At 48.8% G+C, this 20,443-nt stretch overlaps 1 protein-coding gene across 3 annotated transcripts in view; it reads right to left on the reverse strand.

The window, feature by feature from the left end:
* Positions 1-20,443, reverse strand: part of XXYLT1 (xyloside xylosyltransferase 1) — a 200,250-nt gene that overhangs the window by 95,755 nt on the left and 84,052 nt on the right. The window lies entirely within an intron of this gene.

Raw genomic sequence — 20,443 nt, forward strand, 5'->3', positions numbered from 1 at the left:
ACGCAGACAACCTCTGCTTTTCTCCTTTGTTATCCTTGATCTCATTTCCATCCTCAAGGTACCTCATGGTGCAAGACGGGGGCTGCTGGGGCTCTAGCCAACTTGGTTGCATTCCAGGCAACTGAAAGGACCAAAGAGAAAGGACCCCCTGACCTTGCGTCCTGCAATGAGGCAGACTCTTTAAGCATCTTTCCTGGAAGTCTTCAGCGTTTCTTCTCATATCTCACTACACACAATTTAGTCACATGGTCACACTTAGCTACAAGGAAAGCTATGAAACGCATTCTTTTATGGGCATAAGGTTACCCCCAGATAAATGGGATTCGGTTGTAAATTAAAAAGGAGAGAATTGACATAGAGCAGGAACTAGCAGTACTTCCACAGAAGGCAAGAAGTAACTACACCCACTTTACAGATCAAGAAATAGAGGCCCAAAGAGATTAGGTGTTGTTACGGTCACAAGGTCACTAGTGGCAAGACGGGGACTAATTCCATGTCATCGGCCGCACATCCAGATCCCCTTTCCCTGTTCATAGAGCCTCCTTGCTGCAGTGGACAGTGGAGCCGCTGCTGTGCTTCTGCAGACTCTTGCTTGCTCCCCTCCAGACCTTTGCTCAGCCCTCAGCTGTCCCCAGTTGGTCCAGCAACAAGATCCAAGCCTGCCAGGCCTGGGCTGCCATCCTGAAGGACTACTGTCCCCCGTCCCCTGCCTCATACTTAGTTCCCCGCCTTGCTTCCCTGCGTTTGTGTCCCACTGGGTCCCTTGGAATCCAGGCATGGTCATTAGCAAGGAGGACCAGGCCAGAGATGGCCAGATCCCAGCAAGCTACAGACCCTCAGAGTAGGATCACAACCCCACAACTGTTTCTGCAATGCCCAAGGAGTTCTGTGAGCAGGATGCCTCCCTTTGGGGTACCCATACCAAGACGGCTGACACCTCCCGAAATTGTTTCTGATGGCCAACCTCTTGTGTGACCACCACCTCGTTCCATTCTGACACTGAAAACACATTTCATGATGGACATGGATGCTTATCTGTGGGTCCTTGGCTACGATGCCTAAGCAAACACAAATTAATTCATGCTGAAGTGCAGCTTGGTAAATAGAACATTTGCAATGATGGAGTCCGTTATGGGAAGTGACAAGGGGGTTTCTTGGTGGTGAAATGTGTGGGGACTTCTGCTCCGTGAAAAGGGGAGTCTGTATTTCCACTGAAAATTGGAGCCTGGATTCTCAGCACAGGGGCCAGTCCTGTGACTTCCCTGCCTTCCTGTGTAAACATGAAAACATTTTGTTTTCAAGTTCTAGCACCCTGGCTACCTCTTTCATGTCTCTAACATGAAGGTCTCTATGTTCTGGCAGCAGTTCTCCCCATTGTGAACAATGAATCCGCCACTCTTTCCTGGAGTTACCCTGTCTCTGTTCCTCTCCCCCAGCAGACTCATCCTTCTCCAGGTGGTGCTCTCCAGCCTCCTACCACCCTCTACAGGGTTGCAGGCTACAGGGTTTCCTCAGCCTCCTCTAGCCAAGTACAGCGGAAGCACCTACAACCAAGAGAGAGGCACAGACTCCTGAGATCCTCTCCCAGGAAGGGCAAATGGGACCAGGCAGAGAACAGCCGGCTTCTCACCGAGGGGAAGATGACCAACCCCAGCTACAGCGCCCAGCTTCTCCCTGGGACCATGGAGGGCTGTGGAAAGAATGGCGCCACATCATCCCATGTGCTAGAAACCCACATCACAGCAAAGAAAAAAGTTTCTCCACTTTATGAATCTGGAAATACCTCTCTGACCTCTTCTAGCAGGAGGAAAAAATATGGCCTTAATCTTTTCAGTAGCAAACATCTTTCACCCTGTGACAGTTTGCAAACTGACTAGCCAATGGTCAAATGGCTCTTCAGCTTTCCTGTCTCCTGAGCCAGAACTCCTGACAAAATGTCATGTTATATTACCACTGTTTATACTACATCTTCTAAAAAAGATGGACAATCTATCATCTAGGAGATAATTAAGTACCTACCTCTCAGGTACTGGGCTACGCACTTCACATATTTTGCCGCATCGAATCCTCACACACAGGGCTTACTGTCCCCACTCTCGAGCTGCCTCCTCCCTGACACCTGAAGTTTCATTGCTTTCATCTCTGTTTACCGAGGCTGAGAGGAGCCCCTCCTGCTATGAGGCTGATAAGAATGACACAGGAAGGCAGGGAAGTCACAGGACTGGCCCCTCTGCTGAGAATCCAGGCTCCAATTTTCACTGGAAATACAGACTCTCCCCGCCTCACAGAGCAGACGTCCCCACACATTTCACCACTAAGAAACCCCCTTAGTCACCTCCCACAGTGGACTCCATCATTGCAAAGATTCTGTTTACCAAACTGCACTTAAGCACTCATTAATCTATTTCCCAATTTTAATTAAATTTTAATTTCATTTAATCATTAGTTTTTCTTCTAATTAAATAACATTTGAGTTATTTTAATTTAAATTAAAGACATAAAATACAATGCACCAAACTGACAGAATGCAGCTGAGTGCAAAAAAAGAAAGAGAAAACAAGGTTTTAACTCATAAATATTTCAGCGTGCACTTCCTAAGAAACAAGGACACTCTCTTTCATAACAACAGTACGACATCAAAGTCAGGGCACTAGCAGTAACAACCCAATACCATTTCATCCACAGTCCTATTCAAAATGTGTCGGTTGTCCAAAAACAAAAACACAGTTCCTGGCCCCAGATTGCATGTAGCTGTCCCACGTGTTCTATCTGAAACGATTCCTCAGTCTTTCCTCGTCTTCTAGGACTTAGGACAATTTGGGGAATATGGGCCACTTTTTTATTGATTTATTGATTTATTGATTTTGAGATGGAGTCTTTTGCCAGGCTGGAATGCAATGGCATGATCTCAGCTCACTGCAACTTCCACCTCCCGGGTTCAAGCGATTCTCCTGCCTCAGCCTCCCAAGTGGCTGGGATTACAGGTGCCCACCACCATGCCCAGCTAATTTTTGCATTTTTAGTAGAGATGGGGTTTCACCATGTTGGCCAGGCTGATCTCGATCTCTTGACCTTGTGATCCGCCTGCCTTGGCCTCCCAAAGTGCTGGGATTACAGGCGTGAGCCACCGCGCCGGGCCATGGGTCAATTATTTGGTAGAAGTCCTTCAGTCTGGGTTTGCCTGATGTCTCCTCCTGACTAGAAGCGGGCTGTGCATCTTTGTCAGGAAAGCCGCGGAAGCAATGCTGCGTTCTCACAGCGCCACACCGGCAGACACATGGTGCCAGACTGTCCTATCACTGGTGACGTTAGCTTTCATCACAGTCGAGCTACCATTTTTCTCTTTGTAACAACAACATTTTGTGGGGTGATACTTTAAGACTCTGACAATATCCCATTTCTTAACAAATGCTTACCTGTTTGTTTTAGCATCCATTGATGATTCTTGCCTAAATAAATTATTACTATGTTGAGCCAGGCACGGTGACTCACACCTGTAATCCCAACACTTTGGGAGGCCGAGGCGGGTGGATCACCTGAAGTTAGAAGTTCGAGGCCAGCCTGGCCAGCATGGTGAAACCCCATCTCTACTAAAAATACAAAAATGAGCCGGGCATAGTGGCGGGCACCTGTAATCCCAGCTACTCGGGAGGCTGAGGCAGGAGAACCACTTGATCCCAGGAGGTGGAAGTTGCAGGGAGCCAAGATCACACCACTGCACTCCAGCCTGGGCGACAAGAGCAAAACTCCATCTCAAATATATATATAACTATGTCGATTGTCAAACGGTGACTTTCCAATGCCTTCATTCCTTCCACATTTATTAGCTGGCATTCTGCTCCATTGTGTTGACCTCACCCACGCTCAGCCAAGAAGAGCTTCCTGGTATCACCCACTTATGGCAGGTTGTGCCAAGCATATTCGTCCCTTCTGGTTTTCCCCAAAATGCAAATGCCAGAAGGCTCCGTGGTGCCTGAGGCAGGGGAACTGAACAAGGCAGAAATGTCAGAGCTGCTGAGGCTGCAGCTTTGGGCCCATCATCCAAGTACTTGAGACAGCAGTGACCCTCTTGGAAAATCTCCAGGCTACGGGAGCAGTGTCCACCCTCACTGGATAAAGAAACGATCACTGCATACCACAGGCAGCACCAGAACACCTTCTCTTTCCTCTGTTTGTTTTTTCAAACAACTGTTGACATGGACTCTGCATTATTCCACGAAATGTGAACTGAGGGATTTTAGGCCCTGGGGTAGAGCCGTGGCTCACAGGCCTGGCTATGGCACTGCATCCAACCATGGCTAAGCCATCACCAGCTGTCCCAGACTGTCAGGATGAGGAGTTTGAAACGGGTGCGGTCTGAGACCCCTCCCAGTCCTACCATGCTGTGATTCTGAACAGAAATGGTCTTTGCCCCTCACTCATACCTGTTGTTCTCAGAACAGCACAAATGTATCATCAGACACAGGAGATACATCTACTGCATTGTTCTCACCCATGCCCAGCCAAGCAAGCCACGAAATCCCTACTATGTGCCAAGCACTATGCTAAATGTGAAGGTTCAGAAATAAATAGTATATTTCCTAGCCTCAAAAATGCCAATACTGGAGGGTTTTTCAATAGATATTCTCTGCTGCCACTGCTGCAGCTGCTTCCATCCTACCCTGGTCCTGAGGGCAGCAGCCCTGTTCACCAGTCACCCAGCAAGCATGGGCAGGCCCTGCCGAGAGAGGGCCCTACCTACGGAAGAAGAACCGGAGGCTGGGAGGTGCTGGGACCTGCCTTACTACTGAGAGCTGCCCTCTTCTGCAACATTCCTCACGATCATTAAACATCGCCACATGGAAACTGACATTTCCTTAGTACCTACTGTGTGCCAGCCCCTGGAATACCTGAAAGGCCCCCACTTTCCATTTTGCAAATGTTGAAAATTCGGGTCCATGGTGGCCTGTACTAACCTGCCTAGGGTCACACGGCCAGTGAGTGACACAGCAGGAATGCAAGTTAGCCCCCGCCCCCATCACAAAGTCTGAGCTCTTTTGCCTCAACGTGGTCCCTTTAAACAGGGATTACCTCTAAATCCACCCGCTCCCTGTGCAGTTACCTACTTCTGGGAAACAAATCACTCCAAAACCTAGTGGGTTAAAACAACAGTGTATTACTATCCCTGACAGTTCCGTGCGTCCACTACGCTTAGCAGGGTGGTTCTGACTGTGGGGGTCTTTTGGGTGAAGGCAGTAAGATGGTGGCTGGGCTGGAGGCCTCTAAAGGCTCAGCCTGGCTGGCTGACCGTGATGGCTACACAGGTTGCCAGCAGTCCCTGCTGGCCGTGGCCACACGCTCAGCAGGGCTGTCAGCCTGAGTGCGCTCCTGTGGGCTCTCCCGGGGGCTGGGGCTCCATCCCAGCATGGCAGCTGGAGTCCAAGATGAAGTCTGCCAAGGTGAGTGTTCCCGGAGACCCGGGCTGAAACGGCAGGGCCACTTATGACCCAGCCTTGAAAGTCACTCAGCATCACTTCCACTACATCCCATTTGTCAAAACAAGCCACAGTGCCAGCCCAGATTCAGGGAGAGGAACCAACATAAAGGTGTGCGTACCAGGAGGTGTGTCCCTTAGGGGTCGGCTTTGGAGACCAGCTGCCACATAGCCTTGTCCCACAGTGGGATACAGATTCAGATGGTCCCCGTCACAATGTGGGTCCACTTAACAATTTTTCAGCTTTAGGATGGGTTTATCAAGGCATTAAATGTATTCTTAACTTAGGATATTTCTGATTTACAATAGGTTTATTGGGCTGTAGCCCCCCATAAGTAAAGGAGCAACTGTATTTTAAATTTCTTCCTTATACTTTTCCTAGTTTTCTACTATATACAAAGACACACACACTTTTGTAATCACAGGAATAAACATTTGAAATTATAACTATATAATATTGTAATATATGTTCTATGCAGGAGTATTGGTGTGTCAAACGTATATTAAAATATGTGTGTGTGTGTGTGTATATATATATATATATTTTTTTTTTTTTTTGAGATAGAGTTTCACTCTTGTTGCCCAGGCTGGAGTGCAATGGCATGATCTCAGCTCACCACAACCTCCGCCTCCCAGATTTAAGCGATTCTCCTACCTCAGCTTTCCAAGTAGCTGGGATTACAGGCATGCACCACCACACCTGGCTAATTTTGTAATTTTAGTAGAGACGGGGTTTCTCCATGTTGGTCAGGCTGTTCTCAAACTCCCAACCTCAGGTGATCCGCCCGCCCCGGCCTCCCAAAGTGCTGGAATTACAGGTGTGAGCGACCACGCCCAGTCGTTAATGTATATATTTATGTATATGTGTATATACACACACCTATGAAACTAGAAGAAAATATACAAAATCCCACTGGGGTAAATGTGCAATTATTTTTTAAGTATTTTTCATGTTCCCAAAATGGACATATATTGCTTTTGAAAACGTCTTAAAAGAAATTAATTAACTACCTCACAGAACACACCCATCTTTTAGTCAATGTGTATCAGATTTAAGGCATTTAGCCATGACCTCAACTTTCTTTAGGATTCCTTCTCAAGGTCAACAGAGGTACCCATTTATACAACCTTCTTCCTAAGCCAAGTCCCTTCCAGAACTTCTGCATTCCTCCTGCTTCACCACAAGATGATTTACTGGGCTTCTAAATGCATTTTTCAAAAAAAAATCAAACAGTAAGCTGAGAGTTCATCTCACCTGGCTTCGTTTCCTGTCATTCATCTAGTTGTATTTATGCTAGATTTCCTCATCTCTTCTTGCCAAGTACATCTTGGAAACAGCAGGTGCTTTGAGTATCTGAGTAGCTTAGAAAAATCCTCAAGCCTCCGGAGACAAGCCTTTTCCAGAGGCCAATTTGTATTCTCAGAGCTCCAGGCCTAAAGGTACCCAATAAGCCAGAGCAGTGACTCTCACCTGTAACCCTAGCACTTCAGGAGGCCAAGGCAGGAGGATCCCTTAAGCCCAGGAGTTTGAGTCCAGCCTGGGCAATGTACTGAAACTCTGCCTTTACCAAAAAAAAAAAAAAAAGGAACCCAGCCATGAATGAGTAGCCTCAGAAATAGGTGAGGGGATGAGCTCATGAATGGGAAAGTTCAGTCAACCCTCTGTGTCCAGGGAGGTAAACTGAGGCAAAGCAATTCCCTTCCTGTCAGATTTAAATGATGGTATAAAACTCACTGCAGACAATGAGGTGGAAGGTGATGAACCTGCTGCTGCCTAAAATGATACAGACCATCCAAGTCCAACAGCAAAAGCAGCCAAGGGGCTTCCCTCTGAGTCAACAGCCAGCAAATGGCACAGGGTGAGCTTGGACCGCACACTTTGGGAACTGAGCATGGTAAGCGCGGGGTACCTGGGCAGGAGATGCCAAAGGCAAGCCTAAGTTCTCCTGGCAGCCCTACCCTTCCCAAAGGAGGGTGGGTTCTGAACGGCTAAGCACAGGGGTCTGTTACCAGCGTCCGCACAACAGCTCTGGGAGCCCGAGATGGCGTATTTGTTGAGTCAGTCAGTGCTACTGTTACCCGGTCACTTTCCAACCATAAACCCAAACTTCACATTTCATCACTTGGGGTGGATTAAGAAATCTGACTTGGCCTTTCTTGGGGTTTAATGTCCTACACGCCTGCATGAACGAAAAACTTTGGCATTCCTATGGAAATATAAGACATTTTAACCTTATCCAGGCAGGATGGTATCCGGATTACTGGTGTCTTGATTGTACTCTTAAATGTGCAGTTTCCCGATGTCCACGGATGTCAAAACAAACAAACAAACATACAAAAAGCGTGCACTGCCCTGATGAGGCAGAGACGCCGTGCTCTGCCCTTTCTCTCCTCTACCAAAACAGGTCGCTTCCCCACAGGTCTGTGCTCATGGTCTGGTTCCCAGAATGCCACGTCAGGGCAAATGCGCTTTCTGAATATTCCAGTCCAGTATCAAGAGATGAGGTTGCCTCTGTGCAATTCATACGACAGTTATTTGTGACTTTATTGGAGTCATTAACAGTTAAGTGGGTCCGGGCGCGGTGGCTCACGCCTGTAATCCCAGCACTTTGGGAGGCCGAGGCAGGCAGATGACGAGGTCAGGTGATCGAGACCATCCTGGCTAACATGGTGAAACCCCGTCTCTACTAAAAATACAAAAAATTAGCCGGGCGAGGTGGCGGGAGCCTGTAGTCCCAGCTACTCGGGAGGCTGAGGCAGGAGAATGATGTGAGCCCGGGAGGCGGAGCTTGCAGTGAGCCGAGATTGTACCACTGCACTCCAGCCTGGGGGACAGAGTGAGACTCCATCTCAAAAAAAAAAACAGAAAACAAAAAAATAAAAAAACAAACACACATGCAAAGAGTTAAGCGATAAACATCCAGGTACAGAGTTTGGTTACTACCAGTGATAGAAGAGTTGAATAATCTTTTTTTTTTTTTTTTTTTTTGAGACGGAGTCTCGCTCTGTGGCCCAGGCTGGAGTGCAGTGGCGCGATCTGGGTTCACTGCAGGCTCCACCTCCCAGGTTCACGCCATTCTCCTGCCTCAGTCTCCCGAGTAGCTGGGACTACAGACGCCCGCCACCATGCCTGGCTAATTTTTTGTATTTTTAGTAGAGACGGGGTTTCATCATGTTAGCCACGATGGTCTCGATCTCCTGACCTCGTGATCCGCCCGCCTTGGCCTCCCAAAGTGCTGGGATTACAGGCCCAGTTGAACAATCTTAAAAGAATTCCCAAGTGATTTCAATTATAAAGCCAGGCGTTAATTGTGCGGTCACAGAAATGCTGAACTTATACAAAAGGAAAAGGGACGTTCCTTTTCCATGCGAGCCAGTTTGGGTTTTGTTTTCTTTTTAAAACACTTTTACCTCCATTCATATCTTAAGTACCATAATGATGGTTGGTAACTTTAATTCCTTTAATACAAACAAAATTGGTCCAAAGCACCTTCTAGCCCAGGCGATCTGGGATTTTCTGCTCCAAGATAGAGAGAGCCTTTCTACTTTTCAGAAGAAAAAGCTGGACCTGCACGAAAGCTTCCTTCTGCACCTAATGAGAGGCTTGCCATGCTGTAATAATCACAGAAACACGATGCTGCTCGAAGCGTTTCCCTCAGGAGGAAGAACACTGCCCCAAGAAGTTACCAGCTGAGCACTGCTGAACGCGAGCACAGTCCCAGGTTCTCTCCGGGGCCAGGGGAAGCACCAAGCCAGAACCTCCGAGTGAGTGTCCCGTCAACAGTACCCACAGCCGGCAACAGCACACTGCAAAGTTCTAAGACGTGGATGCCCTCCTCGTTCATGACTAACAACTTTGCATTCTTTCAATCATTCAACAAATATTTATTACACCCCTACTGTGTACCAGGCGCTGCTCTAGCCACTGCAGATAAGGCAGGGGAAAGACAGGCATGGGTCCTGCTCCTGTAACTTACAGACTAGACCAGAGGGCCTCAGACGGCAGTAAGTGTTACAGAGAAAATAAAATAGGGTGATGGGGGAGAATGTGACATTGTGAGAGCTACTGGAATCGGATAGTCAGGGAAGGGCTTTTCAACAGGCAACATTTGGGCTGAAACCTGAACTATGGGAAAACAGAAATGCAAAGATTTGGGGGAAGAGAGGGCAAAGGGAGTCACTAGTGAAAAATCAAGGAATGCATTTAGCACGTTTCTGTTGAAAAGCAGGGAGGAGAACCAGTGAAGTCGGAGCAAGGGGTATGAGGAAGAAAGGTATTAAAGCCATGGCTAGAGAGCTAGGTGGACACACCTGACCGGGTGAGGGGCTTTAGGCATTAGAGAGGAGTGATTTGGCAGCCCCCCGGGCTGATCGACACCCCTACTTTGAAGACTGGGCACCTCTCCATGCCTCTACCCTGATCCTGGTGTCCTGGTCCACATCTTGTGAGTCCCCCAGGAGCTCTGTCTCTCTAGACGGTACTCCCAACAGTGGAGATGCTCACCCTGAGAGATGTTACAGGGCTCTCAACTAGGGAACCACATCTCCCCTGCATTCTGGGTCCTCTGGCTAACTTTTGTGAGGCTGGGATCCAAAGACAGAGAGTGTGGCTGCTATTCCTCAGGAAAGAAAATACCAGGAAGGCGCAGGGAAAGGTGCAGCGTCTCCTCCCCCAGCATCTGCCTGGCCATTATGGTCTGGTTCTGCTCCTGGCCTCATTCTCCTTTGTGCTATTACCTAGGAGGTGCTCGACACTAAGGAACATTCTGGGTCATGTAAGACTTGGCGGAAGAACCGCAACCAGCACAGGCTTGCTACGCACCTAAAAACGGGCATGAAACTCTATTTTTATTCACTGAATCCTATGTTCCCAATGATTAAAAGCATCACTTTAAAGACCTTTCATTTTCCTTTCTGGTTGTTTTCAAATGGCCAGTGAGCTTCCCAGTTTTCCAAATTCCACTCCTCCACCCTCCCCACTACAGTAGTCCACTGACTTGGGGTAAAGTACAGGCTCCGGGGGAATCCTACTGAAAGGCGTCGCGGATAAAGCTTCGGAACGTCCCTGTAGAAAGCAGGTGCAGCTCTGCGTCTCGGGCATCTCGCACCTGCTCGCTGTCCAGGAGAGCACCCAGCTCCCACCAGGGAGTCCCTCCTATGGGTCATCAGTGGCAACGACCTCATTTCCCTGACGGGAAGCGTGGAGATGTCATTGTTGGGGGTCTTCCCCAGGTCACGCGACTAGGGGCTGTGTCAGCAGGCACTGGTAAGCACAGCCTCTGGCTCCGTGGGGTTGCAGGAGCAGAGTGACATACTACTCAGAGTCCCTCAGTCAGAGGATGGACAGAGAGGAAGCCCAGGGCAGAAGGAGGACACCAGGCCAGGGAGATACTTCTCTGGTGAATTTTTTTTTTTTTTTTTAAACAAGGGCTGTAGATCATTTCATTGGTCAGCTTCATATAAGCCAGCCTCGTGCCAGCCTTGCTACTGGCAATCAGGAAACCTTCCACACACCACCCCACCTTTGTCTAGAGACTCTAGACACTCAAAAGGAGATGAGGCTTTCACTTTTCCTCTGCAGAGGAGGCAGAAGAGGGGTCCTGGGATGAGGAACCACAGAGGCTCTCCCTCACAGCAGTCCGTTCTTTTTCTTCTTAGGATTTCCCACAGTTGGCAATTGTACCTTTTTTTTTTCCAAGATAGGGTCTCCCTTGGTCACCCAGGCTGGAGTGCAGTGGCACAATCACAGCTCACTGCAGTCTTGATTTCCTGGGCTCAAGCGATCCTCCCACCTCAGCCTCCTAAATAGCTGAGACCACAGGTGCGCACCACTACGCCCGGTTAATTTTAATTTTTTTAAGAAACAGAGTCTCATTATGTTGCCCAGACTGGTCTCGAACTCCTGGGCTCAGGTGATCCTCCTGCCTCAGCCTCCTGAGTAGCTGAGACTACAGGAGCACGCCACCATGCCTAGCTATTTCCTTTCCTTCCCTCTTTCCCTCCCTCCTTTCCTTCCTCCCTCCCTCCCTTCCCTTCCCTTTCTCTTCTTCCTCTTCCTCCTTCTCCTCCTCCTTCTCCCCTTTCCCTTCCCCTTCTCCTTCCCCTTATTCTTCTTTTTCGTAGAGATTGGGTCCTACTATGTAGCCTCGGCTGGTCTTGAACTGGACTCAAGCGATCCTCCCTCCTTGGCCTCCCAAGTAGCTGGGACTACGGGAGTGTGCCACCGTGCCCAGCCACAGTTGTACATCTATTTGTTTCCTTATTTATGGTTGGCCTCTCTCTCAAGACTGTAAGCTCCATGAGGGCTTGGACTGTCCCTAAGGACAGTGTCTGGCATATTCAGCAACAACTATTATTTTTTAAAAGGAGGAAACACAAGACTCTCAGAACCAGGTTCACTTGGTAAAGAGCTTCCCCAAGCAAGGAATCCTTGCTTGTGTGCCATCAGTACGTTCCACCTCTGTGACACGCTGGTATAATTTGATTAATTTATTGCATTTATTAAGCTCCCTAGCTTCTCCAGTTCCTCATGTTTGGAGATACATTGATGCTGATGAGGCTGGAGAGCTGGCGGAAGCAAGACGGTAGTCTGTATCCCATACCACAGCTGGCACTCCCTTATGCTTACGTAAGGACTTTAAACATGTAAAAGGCAGATGTTTGGGGTTGGAATTGACAATATGCAAAGCTCAGTAAGAAGATGCAAAAGTCACGGTTCCCATGGTAACCCTCCTTACATCACAGAGCCCAGGCCTACAGGGTCTGCTGCAAAGGTGATCTGAGAAGTAGGACAAGGCTAACTCCTCGGAACCAGCAAGAAACTCTCAAGCCCCCACCTAGGAACTAACTCCCCGGCCTGCTGCCGCTGCTGACATCCCCCCTCCAGCACGTCGGGGACCACATGCCACCCTCCTCGCTGGGCTCTCACATCAGCACTACCAGCCAGGGGTTACTCCAGTGAAAGGGAAGGGTCCTGCTCATAAAGTCTGTGTCCCTCCCTCAGGCTTCTGCAGGAGCCCTTCTGCCAAACTCCTTATCCTCCTGTGGGCTTCCCAGGCTGTCCATGTAGAATTACTTGCTCCCTTGCAGTATTAATTCACATAGTTCTCTTGCATGCACACAGTATTATATTTAGGCATTTGTGCATCTGTGATGCTTCCTCAACAGTGAGGCCCACACAGGTACGGACTGTGTCTTGCCCTTTTATCCCTGGCCTCCAGAACAGGATCTGAAGAAGGACCTCAATTTCAAGATGACCTCACATGAATGAATTCAAGATTCTCTCTTGAATCTTGAGTATTTTCATCAAGGACTTACTAGAAGGTAGAGAAAGATACTTACCAGGCTTGCCGGAAGCATGAAACAGAGACACAGAATGGCAAACGGGAACGGCAGAGGAATCAGTCTCTGACACAACCTGGCGGGGTAGGATCAACGCACCAACCCAAACCTGGGCTGCATGTGAAAGCCCTGCAGTGGCATCATGCCAACCAACCACACAAGTTCATGGCCATGAGACCTGCGTTAGCAGCAGCCTCAAAAATGGGGAGATGGCCAGGTACGGTGGCTCACGGCGATAATTCCAGCACCTCGGGAGGCCGAGGGAGAAGGATCGCTGAGTGCAGATGTTTGAAAACCAGCCTGGGCAATGCAGCAAGATCCCATCTCTAAAAAAAATAATAATAATAAAAAATAAAAAAATTAGCTAGGCATGCGTCTGCAGTCCCAGCTACTCAGGAAGCTGACGTGGGGGAACTGCTTGGGTCCAGGAGTCGGAAGATGCAGTGAGCTATGTTCATGCCACTGAACTCCAGCCTGAGTGACAGAGCAAGGCTCCGTCTCTTAAAAAAAAAAAAGAGGGATGGAAATGTTGCCTTTGTTGACTGGGGCGTCAGTTACAAGGGTACGTAAGTTTGTCAAAACGAACTGAACTACACACTTAAGATCTGTGCATGTCATGGTATGTAAAAATTTTATCTTGATAGAAAATGAATGAGAAGGAGGTGTGACGGTCTGACTCCATTTTCTGCTCTTTAACTGCTGACAGCTTTTTTTTTTAAGCCCCATCCCTCCCTCTTCCCTTTCTGCCCCACATCTGGGCAAGCTGGTAAGAAAGTCTGAATGCTGTCCCGCTTGGCTGCGGCAGAAGGTTCAAACCACGCAAGCGCTTGCCCACACGGAACCCTCGCCCAAGCCTAACCCCTAATCCCCAAACAATCCCCAGACCGGGCTCCTTTCCCTTCCCTCTCTTTCATTTTCAGACCAGCTTGAGAAGCCGGCCCTGCTCTCTCCAGAAAACCCTATTATGTGGTCTCAACGTTCAAATCAAATTCTGGGTGGAGACCATCCCGGAAATGTGGAGTGGCCACAATGAAGGGCACACACAGAGGCTCTGGTGCCACTGCAAACCCGGTGTCTGCAGCAGGACGGGCGGCCATCAAATAAGGGCTTGGCGCAGCTCCATCCGCAGAGGCATGGCTCCCTGGTTTCACGCAGGGAGCTGAGAACAGCCCCGTACTCTGCCCTCCGGTTTGTGTCTGCCCCTCTCCCGGTGCCCAGCTCTGAAGCACGGTCTTCACGCCTGGGCCCCCTGTGTTTGAGGGGAGCAGAGACCAACCGCTGTGCATTCAGAAACAGGTATCTGGAGAGCGGGGAACCCAGAAATATTTCCGCCGGGGAGCACATGCGGAAGCCAGGACTGTTTCCCCTGATGGAAGGCTCTCTTTGAATTTGTAAAAGAAAGGGAAAAGGCTTCTTCATTGAGGTCGAGAGTTGCAGCATCAAGAGATAAAAGCAGGTCTTGGAAAACATAAGAGTTTTCTAAAATATGTCTGAAGATGGAAGAGGCTGCTCTGAGGGTGGCAGCTCCCTGTCCCTGGGCCTTCACGTAGTTCCCACTGGACAACCCCACACTCCAGGGAGGCCGTGGAGGAGATTCGAGAATTCATGACGGGGCTGGGCACGGTGGCTCACGCCTGTAATCCCAGCACGTTGGGAGGCTGAGGTGGGTGGATCACGCGGTCAGGAGACCAAGACCATCTTGGGCAACACTGTGAAACCCCATCTTTACTAAAAATACAAAAATTAGCTGGGCGTCGTGGCGTGCGCCTGTAATCCCAGCTACTAGGGAGGCTGAGGCGGAAGAATCGCTCGAACCAGGGAGTCAGAGGTTGCAGTGAGCGGAGATTGCACCACTGCACTCCCGCCTGGGTGACAAGAGTAAATCGTCTCAAAACAAAAAAAAAGGAACTCATGACGGGCTCGTACCTCAGAGTTTTTCCAGACCCGAAACGCTCTGACCCAATTCAACAACTCCCTCATCTCCACTAAAAACTGCAGTGTTCAATACTCTGACCAGAAAAGGATATGGAAGCTCAAGAACTGGTTTTCAGTCACGTCCTATTTACACTCGACTTGAACACTGGCCAAAGGATCAGTCAGCTGAAGAGGCCTGCGTGTGTGGAGGAGGAACGCTGAGGGACACAGCCCTCAGAATGGACACCGCCAGCTTATGAGTCCACTAATCAATTCCAACAGGAAAATCCTAAAAACAGAAACAAACCACAGGCAAACAGCCCACACCGAGAGGTAAGCAGTTTCCAACTGGGAACTCAATTTCATCCTGCCTGTGAGAAAAGCACAAAAAAAGTGACTTTCCAGATTTCACTTATACCGTAGAGATGTGGTACAAATTTAAAAACGAGTCACAATTAACAAAGGATTTCCTAAGTGTGGTGCTGAGCCAGGAAAGCCTGCCCTGTGTCGCTCATGCTAGGACTGATGTGTGGACCCTGAAGACGCCTCCCCGTGCTCCCTCGGGCCTTTGCTTCCTCCTCTCCCTCCCACTGTCTCCCGAACACAGGCAGACTCCAGGCCGGGACTGCACACTGCAGGCAGAGTCGGGCCAGGGTGAGGCTGAGTGACGGAGTGCCTGGGAAGGGACAGAAGAATCTCTGAGCGGCCCCAAGCAGTGGGGTCCCGACACAGCACCCCTGACCCATCATGGAAGGAGGGGAGCAAACAAGAGAGGCAGGGAGGAAGGCAGCGACGTAGCAGGCCTGGGGTGGTCTGGCTTGCGCACAGTCATTTCTAACTCCAGATCCCCGTCTCTGCACTGACGCCAGGGGCGGTGAGTGGCGCACTCAGTCCCTCAGGTACAGGAAAGATCCCTTCCATCCTGGGGACCCAGCTCATGAGGGCCGAGGAGGAAGGAGCCACAAAGGTCTGGATGATTTATCCCTCTGGCCTGCCTGGTCCTTAGGACACACTTCCTTCGGCTGCAGCCTCCCTGATTCCCGAGCTGTTTCCTGCTGCTTTTCTCATTTCACGAACTTCTTTTGAACAATTTCCTGTTCCTTTTTCTTTCTATGCTCCTCTTCCTGGCTCTGTAGCCCTTGGAAAGAAGCAAACAAACAGATAAGGGTCAGCATCCAAGGCCAGCCCCAGGGCCCTTCCCAGCCGTCTCTGGAGCGTGATGTGGCCCCGTCTGGCTAGGAGCAGCAGACGGCGGTGGCCGGAGCACCCTGTGCCACGGAAAACGTGACCAGGAACACGGGTCTGACAGCTCTGGGCGCACACAAGCCGATGGGAAAGGCGCCCACTGGCCCCACCCCTGCAAACACGCGCCTGCTCGCCAGGAGCAAGGGCCGCGCGGACCCTCCTTGGGAGAAGCCTCAAGGCCTGTCCCTATTCCTGCCTCAGGATTGTGCGCATGAGGGATCCTCAAGGCCACTGTCACCCAGACCTTTAGCTATAGAAAAGTAAATGGTATGGTTCATCCCTTCTTGGCTAATGAGGGTTGACCACAAACCAAACTATAAAATGCCCAACTGATTTCAAGGAAGTCAGTTCAGACAAAGGGCTAAAGGGTGGTGACTCCAGGCCGTGAGAGGGAAAGGCAAGGCCAGAGCGTCCAAGCCTTTGATGAGGCCCACCTGTGGCCAGGGGTGTAGACCTTAGAGAACATGTTCTAAAGAGAAATAAAGGTACTTTATTTGAGAAGTCGGTGCTTGAGAACACTGTGCTTCTCATGAGGACGGACTTGCTTCTTTCTCTCTGACAACGACAGCTCCATAAAGGTGACAATCTCCCTTTTCACGCTGGCTACGTGGCTGAGGGGCTGAGGAGCGTGTTTGGCCACCAGGTGTGCCTTTGTGTCTTTTTGTATGAGGCTCACACTTTCATCTTCTACACGTTTACCCCTGGCCCTGAGTCTCTACTTGGTTTTGTTTTTTTTTTTTTACCTTTGTGTCATTTTAGTGAACACCTCAAATTCTCTGAGGACTGTGGCAAGGGACTGAGGAAGTGGATGATAATAAATATCCACAATCATGGTGTGTGCAGGTAACACTGCTTGAGTGCTTACTGTGTACCAGGTACTGTTGGAAGCTGTTCCTGTATATAAGCTCATTTGGCGCTCACAACAACCCTGGCGCTAGGTATATTTCCGTGGATACTATATCCTCCTGTGTGCTGGATCCTCTCACCCTCATTTCAGAGGAGGAGTCTTGGGCCCAAGTGGTTAAGTGTCCACAGGTGGTATCTGGCAGTGCTGGGGTTTGCACCCCAGCCGTTCCTCCCCACGGCTGATACCCTTAACCACCGTGTAATACATGGAAGTAAAAGGGGAAGGTGAATGAGTGGCTTAACCCACGGACAATGGGTAAACTGCCCACGCTAAAGTCAGAGGTTAGTTCCTAATGAGCTTTCGTATTTTTCTTGAGAACTCTGGTCACCCAAGATCTCCAATAAAATATGCTACTACCAACACACCTTCTTCCCATCTCAACAAACGCTCCAGTTCTCTGGTCCAACTCCAGAGCAGTATGACTAAAAACTGCCATTTGTTGAGTCCTTGCCTCGTGACAGACACTGTGAAGGGCCTATTTATTCATTTACTCATTAATCCAAGACCCCCAAACCTAGTCACCATCTTTCCAGATACTGTGCCAGCCCCTGAACGGCGTGTGTGCTCCTGGGCAAGTCATTTAACCCGTCTGCCCGGGATTCTCTTGCCTTTAAGATGGGAAACGACTGTATCCACCTTCCTACCTTATATGGTGGCGGTGCAGGTGAGGAATCAGCACCTGTAAAGCACTGAGAATAGTGACTAACCTCTAATAATTGCTCAATTAATGTCAACCGGCACTGCTGCTGCTGCTATCACCTGACGAGGACAACTAGATAAAGCAACTTGTTTATCTAGGGAAAGTAATCGTAGCAGCTTTTACTACACAAGAGACTGGAAGGTAACATCTCCATTCTAAAGGTTCTAAGTCTCATTCTCCCAATAAAACAATTAGTCCTGCATGCAGACGGACAAGCCTCAGGGCCACAGAGCCAGACTCACTAGATGAGCACAGCGAGTTACTCACGCTGCCAAAAGCTTATAAACAGCCCCGCGGAGGAGAAAACATCCTGCTTGTTTTTCGTTCTCCCTCCTCCCCCTCCCCCGACGCCGAAACCTAGCAATGAGCCAAGGTCTGCTTTCACCATCAACAGTGTAGGTCTTAATACACAGTCACTGAGGAAAGGAAGGAAATTAATAAAAAGAACAAAAGACCTTACGTTTTTCATCCCTTTATGTGAAATCTATTTTTTTCTCTCAACAATAAAAACAACTGCCTCCCTCTAAACAGTAAAGATGAAAACGTTTGGCGTGGGACTGCCAGAGCAACTCCTGAACCCCAAAAATTACCGAGAAACTTCTGATGTGCCTGGTGCTAATGTATGTACCAACAATAGAGGAATTCCAAAATCCATAGAGGGTAAAGAAGACTAACTATGTTATGAGAGCTTACATCATGTTTTCACACACTTCATCTCCTTTCTTTTCTATAAGGCCTTGTGAGGTGCATGCTCTTATCCTCATTTTATAAGTCGAGAAACTGAAGCTCGGGCAGGACCAATAATTGATGAGTTCATATAATGAGAAAGCAAGAACGGGGTTCAGGTTTGGGGTTCTAAATTCATTACCCTGTTCCCCTCGCTGTGTGTGATGTGCTTTGGCCGTGTCCCCACCCAAATCTCACCTGGAATTGTAATTCCCATCACCCCCACGCATCGTAAGAGGGACCTGCTAAGAAGTGACTGGATCGTGGGAGCAATTTCCCACACGCCGCTCTCGTAATAGTCAGTTCTCACGAGATCTGATAGTTTGATAAGCATCTGGCATTTCCCCTGCTGGTACTCAGTGCCCCTCCTGACCCCTGGGAAGAAGGTGCCTGTCTCTCCTTTGCCTTCTGCCATGACTGTAAGTTTCCTGAACAATGCGGAAGTGTGAGTGGAAACCTCTTTCATTTACAAATTACCCAGTCTCAGGTATTTCTTCGTAGCAGTGTGAGAACAGACTGATATGGTGTGTCTCCCACTGAACTCTTGGGATTCAGGCTAGGATTGGTCTGTTCTTGGGCTCTCTGAAAAACTGGCTTCCATCTGTTGTGGCCACTGCAAGAAGGTCTGGTTCTAGGCATCCAAAAAGGTCAGGTCATTTTCAGGAATCCGGGGGACTCAACTCCCTCCAGAATGATCCAAAGCTCTGCTATGGTTGCAAACAGAAAGGAAGTAAAATTACCAAGGAGCCCAGAACCCAATTGTTACCCACCCTGGTCCCCAGGAAAGGGGCAATTTGGGACCAACTAGGACTCCACCCCTCAGTACTCGAGGACTTGAAGGGAACTAGTGTGAAGGTTGAATGGTCAGAAAAGTACTGGAAGGTCCGACACTTCCCAGGATCGAAGGGCCGTGTGATCCACGTGGCAGCCCTAGACCATCTGCGGGGCATGTCACTGTGAGAGAAGAACGCTGCCTTAAATTCTGGAATGAAAATCTTCTGTTAGAATACGGGCTGAATTTATCGTCTACAAAGGAAGAGAAAGAGAAAAAGAAACACAAATGGCCTAGTTTGTGCAACACTGTCCAGCATACTTAAACTCATGTAATCAGCACCACTGAGCTACAAGCAAAGGCAACTACCACAGCCAGATACACAGCCGGGCCCTGCACAAGGACCAGCGTGTAAGGGCCTGTGTCGGTCCTTTCATTAAGAGTGAGTTAATTCGGTGTAAAAGAACAATGGAAAAGCTTGGCAATTGCTTGACTGTTACAACACACTACATACATTTTTCATTTCCAAAATGCTAAATGTGACTGGCTTTTAGCCCAATATGTGGAGCTCTCTCCATACCTCAGTGGACCTCCTTTTGGATTTCAAGCTGCCAAACACCTTTAGATCATAACAAAGGGCTAACTGAACGGCATGGTCTTTAAACCAAAAACATGATTAAACCTTTGCCTTTAAACCGAAAACATGATTAAAATCCCAACTCACCTTGTTGGCCGACACCATACCTCAGACTATCTTAATAAATGGCCTCCTAATTCTGGAAGTTTAAGAAAATCCTCAAAATGGTTTGGAAGAACCCCCCAAGGAACGTGTAAGTCTCCCTGATTAGGTCTACTTACCCAGAAACAAGGTCTCCTCAGGATTCACCAGAGAACCAACAGAATTCCTTCCCTACCCGACACACTTCCAATATTTGAGTCTATCATAGACACAGTAGGCTGGGAAAATATTCCAGGGAACTTACCATTCCAAAAGAAGTGACTACTTCAATTAGGAAAAAAATCTGAGTTCCCTTTCAGGTCAAATCATTCTCATTCATCTTTACCAATAAAATGGTCTACATTGAAAAGGTAAGTTTGATCCCCGCATCATCAATCATCCTTTCAGTTTCATTTGATCAAATGTTGGGTATTTATACAGCTCATTTTACAAACCATACAAACCAGAAGGCAGAAGTGAGGAGGGCCTGGCACCCCTTAAGTCTGCCCTCTTGCAGAGCACTGACAGCTCCACAAATGACCTCACTCCCATTAAAGAAAAAAGAAAAAAGAAAGAAAAGAAAAGAAAAGAAAAGAAAAGAAGGAAGGAAGGAAGGAAGGAAGGAAGGAAGGAAGGAAGGAAGGAAG

Source organism: Mandrillus leucophaeus, unplaced genomic scaffold (genome assembly GCF_000951045.1).
Source record: "Mandrillus leucophaeus isolate KB7577 unplaced genomic scaffold, Mleu.le_1.0 Scaffold342, whole genome shotgun sequence".
In the NCBI taxonomy this organism is placed as follows: Eukaryota; Metazoa; Chordata; class Mammalia; order Primates; family Cercopithecidae; genus Mandrillus; species Mandrillus leucophaeus.